This window comes from Salvelinus sp. IW2-2015, linkage group LG27 (genome assembly GCF_002910315.2).
Source record: "Salvelinus sp. IW2-2015 linkage group LG27, ASM291031v2, whole genome shotgun sequence".
Taxonomy (NCBI): Eukaryota; Metazoa; Chordata; class Actinopteri; order Salmoniformes; family Salmonidae; genus Salvelinus; species Salvelinus sp. IW2-2015.
This window is the reverse complement of record NC_036867.1, coordinates 755,818-765,108: the sequence shown is the minus strand read 5'-3', so window position 1 is coordinate 765,108 and position 9,291 is coordinate 755,818. Positions and strand designations below refer to the sequence as shown.

Here is a 9,291-nt window from a genome sequence, read left to right as displayed (position 1 = left end):
TAGAAAGGACATTTAAATAATGTAATGCCTTGTTATCTTTGTGTCAGAACAGGCCAGAGCAAGAGAATACGGATAGAAAGGAACATTTAAATATTATGCCTTTCCTCTCTCTGCTCAGAACTAAGGCCTAGAGCTACAGAGATACGATTAGAAAGGAACTTTAAATACATGTAATGCTTTTGTTCTGCTCTCTGTCAGAAAAGCGCCAGAGCAAAGAATACGGATTTAGAAGTGAACATTTAAAATCCGTAGCCTTTTGTTATCTCATGTGTCCAGAACAAGGCCAGAGACAGAGATACGATTGAAAGGAACATTTAGAACATGTAATGCCTTTGTTATCTTCTGTCAGAACAAGGCCCAGAGAAGATTGATACGGATTAGAAAGGAACATTTAACATAATGTAATGCCATTTCCCCCTCTCTGTTCTCCAGACAAAGGCCCAGAGCAGCAGAGATAGGATTAGAAAGGAACATTTTAATCATGTAATGCCTTATCCTCTGTGTCCAGAACAAGGCCCAGAGCACAGAGATACGGATAGAAAGGAACATTTAAATCATGTAATGCTTTGTTATCTTGTGTCCAGAACAAGGCCAGAGCACAAGAGAATACGGATTAAGAAGGTCCAGAACAAGGCCCAGAGCACAGAGATACGGATTAGAAAGGAATTTGAGAAGCTCCATCAGTTTCTACGAGAGGAAGAGGAGGTGAGGATAGCTGTTCTGAGGGAGGAAGAGGAGCAGAAGAGTCAGGTGATGAAGGAGAAGATTGAGGAGATGAGCGGAGAGATATCATCACTTTCAGACACAATCAGAGCCTTAGAGGAGGAGCTGAGAGCTGAAGACATCTCATTCCTACAGGTCAGTACTGCGCTCTCTAAGTTGACATGATGTGTTGGTATGTGTATCGGTTGACTGGTTAATATTGATTGATTGTTTCATTTAATCTTGTCTTCTGTTTTTTCAGAACTATAAGGCCACAGTGGTAAGGTAAGTGATCTGCCTCCTATCTCTCTCTTCTCTGTGGTTCTGAACCCAACCCTACAGCAACACTGACTCCTGAACGTTCTTCCAGAACCCAGTGCACACTGCCGGATCCACAGCTGGTCTCAGGAGCGCTGATAGATGTGGCCAAACACCTGGGAAACCTGCAGTTCAGAGTCTGGGAGGAGATGCAGGGCATTGTGAAATACTGTGAGCATGACAGTTCTTCTAGATCGCTGAACACTGCGGATTAAACTCATACTATTACCTACTTAGCCAAAACAATAACCTTTTCTGCACAACAGTTTGTCATCTCTCATTATCTTCACATTACATTACAAATGCTAAATACCTTTTTGCTAAAAGGTCCACACACACAGCTAGGGGATTAGAGAGCACACTTCATCATCAACAACAACAACAAACAACAATCATCAAACAATAACAAAAAATAATACCCTATCTCTGATCTCCCTCAGATCCTGTGATTCTGGACCCCAACACTGCCAACCCAAATCTCATCCTGTCTGAGGACCTGACCAGTGCCATATACAATGAAGAGAGACAGCAGCTTCCTGACAACCCAGAGAGGTTTAATTACTATAAAATGGTCTTGGGCTCTGAGGGCTTTAACTCAGGGACACACAGCTGGGAGGTTGAGGTAGGGTTCAATAAAGCCCTGGGTGTGATAGCAGAGTCTGTCCAGAGGAAGGCAAAAGTAGAAAGTGGATTCTGGTGTTTAAGCCTTTGGTGTGTAAGCCCCTGTGATGCTTATGGTTATGATGTTGGTGGTGATATTAGATATAAAGTAGAGTCCCCACCGCGGCCAGACATCCAGCTCAGATTGAGACAGAAACCCCAGAGGATCAGAGTGCAGCTGGACTGGGACAGAGGAACGCTGTCATTCTCTGACCCTGATAATAACACACATTTATACACTATTACACACACTTTCACTGAGAGAGTCTTTCCGTATCTTCTCAATGAATGTGCCCTCCAGCCAATGAGCATATTACCAGGGTAGGCCTCTGTGATGGTGGAACAGAACACTTCGAGTCTCTGTGATGGTGGAACAGAACACTTCGAGCCTCTGTGATGGTGGAACAGAACACTTCGAGCCTCTGTGATGGTGGAACAGAACACTTCGAGCCTCTGTGATGGTGAAACAGAACACTTAGAGCCTCTGTGATGGTGGAACAGAACACTTAGAGCCTCTGTGATGGTGGAACAGAACACTTAGATCCTCTGTCTATAATGGATTGTTGTGTTCACCTGGTGGGTTTGTGTACTGGTTTTTCGGTTAACCTTTGATTACCTGTTTTGTTCTTTACTGTTTGATTAACCTGTTGAGTTCTGTTAACTGGTAGTGTCTGTGTTAACTGTTTGTTCTTACTGTTGTTATTTAATCCTGTATGTTGTGTAATAGGTAGTGTTGTGTTAACCTCGTAGTTTTTTGTTAACGTTTTTAACTGTGTGTTAAACCTGATCTTTATTGTTTATCTGATATGTTGATGTAACTTATTGATATGTTAATGTTCTTGTTGTGTCTAACCTGAGTTTTATGTCTACCTGTATGATGTTCTTAACCTGCTTAACCTGGTTGTGTGTCTGTAACCTGGTAGTGTTGTGTAACGGTTGTGTTCTGTTAACCTGGTATGTATTACTTTTAATCCTGGTATGTTGTAGTTTAACCTAGTATTTGTTTAACATTTAGTTTTTGTAGGTTAACTGCTTTGTTTAACCTGGTTGAGTTAACACTGTAGTTTTTTTATCCTGTATGTTGATGTTATATTGTCGTTAACTTGTTCGTTGTTAACGAGTTTTTGTTAACCTGCTTGTTTAAACTTTTTTGTGTTAACTCTGTTCTGTTGTGTGTTAACCTGTGTGTTTGTGTTATTCGTGTTTAACCTGCTGGGCTGTTACCTAGTTCGTTGTGTTAACTTGTGGTGGTTAACCTGTCTGTGTTAACCTGGTCTTGTGTTACTTGTTTGTTAACCTTCTTTTGTTGTACTGCGTGTTAAACTTGTTCTTTGTGTTACCAAAGGTTTTGTTGAAACCTGCTTATTTAAGCGTTTTTTGTTAAGCTTTGGGTGTGTTAACTGTCTCTATGTGTTAACACTCGTTGTGTTACCTGTGGTTGTACCTGGCTGTGTAACGGTGTGTTAACCTTGGTCGTGTTTTTACCTAGCTGTGTTAACCTTTGTTTTTACCTTTGTGGGTTAACCTGTCTGTGTTAACGTCTGGTCTTTGTTAACTTGCTGGTTAAACCTGGTTGTGTTAACTGTCGTGTGGTTAACCTGCTGTGTTAAACCTGGTGTTGGTTAAACCTGGTTGTTTAACCTGGTCAGTTTGTTTAACCTGTGATGTTAACTGTCGTGTTGTGCTAACTGCTGGTTACACTGTCGTGTTTTGTTGTAGTCGCACTCCAGAGGGAGCGCAAGATTCTCCATGAGAACGTTCATGCAGTTCTCTCTGATAACAGAATCCTCTCTGGACATTCTGTATCTCTAGCCAACGATACGACAACAACACACATACACAGAGATACAAATATTATTATGCGATCAGTCACATAATGAATTGTGCTTCACTTGGTAAAAAATCTCCTCACGCTTTCTCCCTCCTCTTTATGCACTGTGAATGTGCGAGGCATAAAATGTTTACTCATCCAATTATCCCTCTGCTACGTCTCCCACTGCATTCTGTCTCCATTCACATCCAACTCTTTTCCTGAAAACTGAAGACTGCAAACCCCAGACACTCCCTCCCCCGCAGAACTAACCCCAGAACCTCCCCGCAAGAACAACCCAGACACCCCTCCCCGGCAGAACATCCCCAGACCACCCCCCTCTCCGCGTTATACAAACCTTTCACTTTTAATCCCCACTATTCCTATATAACCCACTGTACACTTCTTACACAATTTTTGTACTGCGATTTTTATTTGATGAGTAGAATAGTCTTAAGAGAACAGTACACATGATCCCTCACTATCATGGTTGGTGGTGCTGTTGTTACCTGGTGGTTGACTTGGGTTGACCTGTTGTGTTACCAGAGCTGTTGCACAAACTACATAAGGGATTAACCAATATTTGTATCCTCGCTCAATATCCGTAATCCGTTGCACTAAATGGATAGGGCAGGAGATATGTTATGGTTATAAATTACCATGGAATTTATCTGTGAGCTACTGCTCCGACCAGCTAAATTCTCTATATCTATTTAATCTCAATCTAACTGTCATCAGCAGTCACACAAATGGAAAACCAATAGTTAATTTCATGCTCACATATAACATTTTTATCAATTATAACTTAGGACCCACTTCTATATAATTTAATCGTTGATCATTAATTTCAATGATTTTGGATTAAAAATGATATTATAATGATGTTGCTATATATAGATATTTACAGTTCCATGGACTATAAGCATAATATAAATATAAAATAGTGGCCACAAGGGAAAAAAACACAAGTCAATAATATTGTAACCTTGTTTTACAAGGAGACAGTCTGTATAAAAGACAGAAATGTGCGGCATTTCGTGAAATTGTACTCAGGATGATTTCATATAACAAACATGCTGATACCAGATATTAAGATCACATGTCAAGTATCAAACTGTAAAAACAATATGTAGCTTTTTGCAGAAAAACCGCCTCATAAATTATGACTGTTATCCTTTTATTCAGGTGGCCCTAGTACTCGATAAACATACACGATTCCATATGAATATAAAAACATCAATGATAACATATGTTCTTATTATAAGACAAACAAGCAGTGTAAACATTCAGCTCTTTCGATAACTGAATCATGACTCTACAGATGGAAAGCACAAATCCAAATATTAATACAATAATGATTACTATACACATTCATAGGTTAGTATATGATAACACACTGCATGTTCACCTAAAATTAAATGCAGACAAATCATACAACATAACTGAAACAAGACAAATGAAATGGATGCGAGCATCACTCACTATTATACACACAATACCCAAAACATCATAGACCAATTCGTCAAAAGCAGACCAAAAAAACCAATTCCTCTCAACGCAGGACCATATTTAAAAATTTGAAAGACACATACTACTAAATATTCAAGACCATATTGTCCTCAGCACCGACCCATGTCGCATCAGGGGGGGAAAGATGACGGATTGTCCCAGTCCATGCTGGTGCACTCTGGGCCTCTCCTTCTCAGCACCAATGGAGACAGACAAGCCCAAGTTATATCAATGCCTAACAACGACCTATTTGGTTGGGAAGCTGTGAACGTGCCTCAGAAAAGTCATTTGCAATCGGCCTGTCTGCATGGGCATTTGTAGCTGCTTGTTCCTGATCGTTTGAAATCAAGAAAACGGAGCCATACCCTGTCTCCAGATAACCCAGAGATTCACCTTAACACAAAGCTCATCATTACACTCTCATAAGCACAGTATATCTGGACAACCTATGGTTTAATAGGGTTGGGTTACTTTGATGCATGATAATTTCAGACCGAAAATTGATCATGACTCCAGCATTTTGCACAAACATTGCTTATCTACACATCAGGATTTGCGACATCTGAATCATAAGATAGGAAATTACACCATATCAATTGCACAGCATGCAATGCAGGGGTTCGTAATGACATATCAATAAGTTATGTCACCGAACATATTTGTTAAAGATTTTCCTATCATCAAAATGCTCAGGCCTGAGAGGTTTTTTCTAATGGTGTGCAGTCCACTGCACCATTGGATCATTGGAAACCTGTTCACACAATACGTATATTCCTACTATTTGTTACAGGTTGCTGTAATTTGTATCTACCTGCATCTTTAATTTCTTGATTCAGGTCTCGCTTGCCAGGAAGAGATAACATTGCTAATTTGATGAACACACTCCTTATTTGTGCGGAAATTTGTCTTTTCACGCTGTTCTGGATCCCACTGAGTACAGGAATGCTCCCATAGCAAAAAGCGCAAGCACACAACATTCTCACAACTCATGCTGGCTCCTGCATGTGCATTAATCGAACCGGTCACTACTATGCATCTTGCAAAAAAAACTGTATTCTTTCAATATAGATGGTCGATCAGAAGCAGTGGTCCATCCGGTCCCTTGAGACCTTTCTCGCCTGAAGGCTCTCCCAGCACAATGACTTCTTAGCAAATTCCACAAATTGGCATGCCATTTCAAGCAAGGAACACACAGCTATTCATAGGCTAGGCCACACTTGGGGATGGTGGGGGCAAAAGAGGGCAGCACTGTATAACATAATTTGTACTGACTGCTGGGGAAAATAAAAACAAGTTAAAAGATGCACACCGTCGTTGCTACAATATAGACTCTATGCATGGCTCACTTGACTTTACCCGAATAATACCTAATTTTATTTGAGTTTCATCTCTTGACTGGGAGAGGGAAAGTGAACAAATAATGATTAATACTTGTTTTACATTAGAAACTGTAATTAAGGATATCTACTCTCTTTCTAAGTTTTTATTTCAAGTCAGTTTCCTAATTGTCTATTTTAATTATCTGACTCTCCACGCAAATTTTCCATCTTTCTATCTTGTATAAATGTATATGTCTGCCATTCTTTGCGCCGGAGGTTTGCATATCGACTTATCTGATAAGCTTGTGGCTGTGAACACAATAATTAGCGGCAGCTGAATTGAGTTGGTCCTTTATTAAATACGATATGTTCCAGGTGTTCCTGTACTCTGGTCCTAAAAAAATATAATTTTTTGATTTTGATAGACTCTTCACCATTGTTAGAGTAAATAATACTTCCAGTCTTAACATATACCTCATCTTCTGAATCCTCAAGAGATGTCTCCCCTCATATCGTCTCTCATCATGCTGGTTGTGTGCAGCTGCTTCCCTATCAATTTAAATCGATCATATTGAGCTAGTAACAGAACATGCAATACAGATCCTTTGATGAGTACTCACTGGATCACTGCATGTCTTTTGTAGTGGTGGCTATAACAAAACATGCCAGTACATAGCAAGGTATAGGTACCAAAAGTAACAGTCCAAATTGATCAATAATGATGTGTTGTTATTCCCTGTATGAGAAACATACAATAGAAGCGGTCATCTTGGGAGAACCTAATGCTCTCTTTCCCAGGCGATCCCTCTAGACGGCTGCTTATTTATCCAAGGCCTGTCACTCTTGGTTAACCGCATTGGTACCCACCGTTTCTGTGGTAATTCTTTTTCACTCCTAAACAATAGTACAGGCATATGTGAGCAAGCACATTTCGGTACAACTATTATGTTGTGACTGTATTAATATTAGTAGACCCATACATTCTGCATATTTCTGATTTGATGGTTGACTTGCATTCATTTTGGCCGTTCATGTTTAATTCTACAAAACACACAACACGACCAACACACAAACAACACACACACACAGCACACATTTATGTGGTCACCTGCAAAAATTACTTTGTATTTTTGTCTTGTTTCAGTTAAAATATCTAAAACATGTTCCATTTTATACAGTGTAATGCGATTACTTACACAATTTCAACTCAATGCAGTGCCTTTCATTAAAGAAGTTTAACCGATTTAATATTACAGAAACTGCATTTTGGAATGCTGATTAAATATTTAGATATGATGTTTCACGAAGCGTGGGATGTTTAATTTGTGGCACTACTTACGCATTCAGTCTTGCAATACTTTGCCACGCTTTTTCTCTTATTATCACTGTGCGTTTGCCTTTCTTCTTAATTATATTCTCTTATACTCCTCGTAGCTTCATAGACTGTGCTTCGACCGGGAAAAGTACGCGCTTATTGCCATGGGTAAATCAGTAATCTGACTTCTCTATTTGAGTGAGCCCGTAGCGCGACCTATCAGATAGTTTACCTGGACTTAATGAATCCGTCGGTACTGGCTTTCTTGGGCACCAATTAAGCTGACGCAATTGCTTCATTGAGCCATCAGTGATCTATTTATCCGGATGTCTTAATTCTACTTTGATGACAACAGGCCCCAGTTGGTCTTACATATTTAGATGTAAAGTGTAAGAGAAACAATAAGTAGAGACACAATATCAAAACACTTTTCGGACCTGTCAGACAACTGTGAACTTAGAAAAAAACAAGTAATAATCAGGATGTCCAGTAATATTAAAGTTTCGGAAGTCGAGCTATAGAAAGAGAATTCAGTGGATGACCATTCTAAATAATCTTTCAGTGAGAGCTCGTTTTTTTCCGGATTCCCATTGTCCTCGCCAATGGAGGGGGAAGAGGTTGGCTTGAGTCATACTTAGAATACAGATTTGAAGTTTGTGGCTGAGTGTAGAGAGTAATGTTGAGTTACCCTCTTGCCTCTATTGGTAGAAGCAGAGTAATGACATGATGACAGAGCAATATCAGCCATTCTTCGTATACAAGATAGTTAACACTATTTGTTATTAAAGATTAATTGACAAAATATTAAACTATATATTGGAGTATTTATATCACAAATTCATTTATTTAGCAATTCAAATCAATACAATTAATATTAAAAAAAATACCATAGTAAAAGTTATAACATTTTCATGATTAAACATACCATATCAGGTACATCAAAAATAACAAATTAATGTGTACCAAAACTCCCCCAGGCTTTGTTTCTTTGTTATGAGCAATCATAACTGAGACAAAAACACAAAACTTTACGTATAATAAGTTTCTGTTCCACATTATAGACAGACTCTAAGTCTGTTCCACCTATAGACAGAGTCTTTATGTTCTGTCTCCCCATTATAGACGGGCTCTAATTCTGATTTTCTCCTACATTATAATCCAGTACTTAATTTTCTGTCACCTTATAGACAGAGCTCTATTTTGTTATTATAGACAAGTTTCTAAGTATATCTTCACCATCACCAAGTCTCTAAGTGTTCTGTTCCACCTTTCTAGAGTGCTCTAGTGGTCTGTCCATATATAGCCAGAAGGCTCTAAGTGTTCTGTTCCACCATATAACAAGCTCTAAGGTTGTTTCTCCATTATAGACAGAGATCTAAGTGTCTGTCACACATTATAAACAAGCTCTAAGTCGTCTGTTTCTCCATGATACCAGAGCTCTAATTTCGTTCACCATCAGAGCTCTATTCTTCTCACCATATAGACAGAGCTCTAAGATTACTGTTTTCTCAATTATAGACAGAATCGAATTTCTTTTCCACCATCACATGAGCTCTCTAAGTATTCCGTCTCCACCCTTATAAGCTCTAAGTGTCATGTCCACATTATAGCAGCTCTAATTTCTTTCACCTTATTAACAAGAGCTCAAGATCTGTTTC

At 39.1% G+C, this 9,291-nt stretch overlaps 1 pseudogene; it reads left to right on the top strand.

Moving 5' to 3' along the window:
• Nucleotides 1-9,291, top strand: part of LOC111953245 (zinc-binding protein A33-like) — an 11,296-nt pseudogene that overhangs the window by 1,633 nt on the left and 372 nt on the right.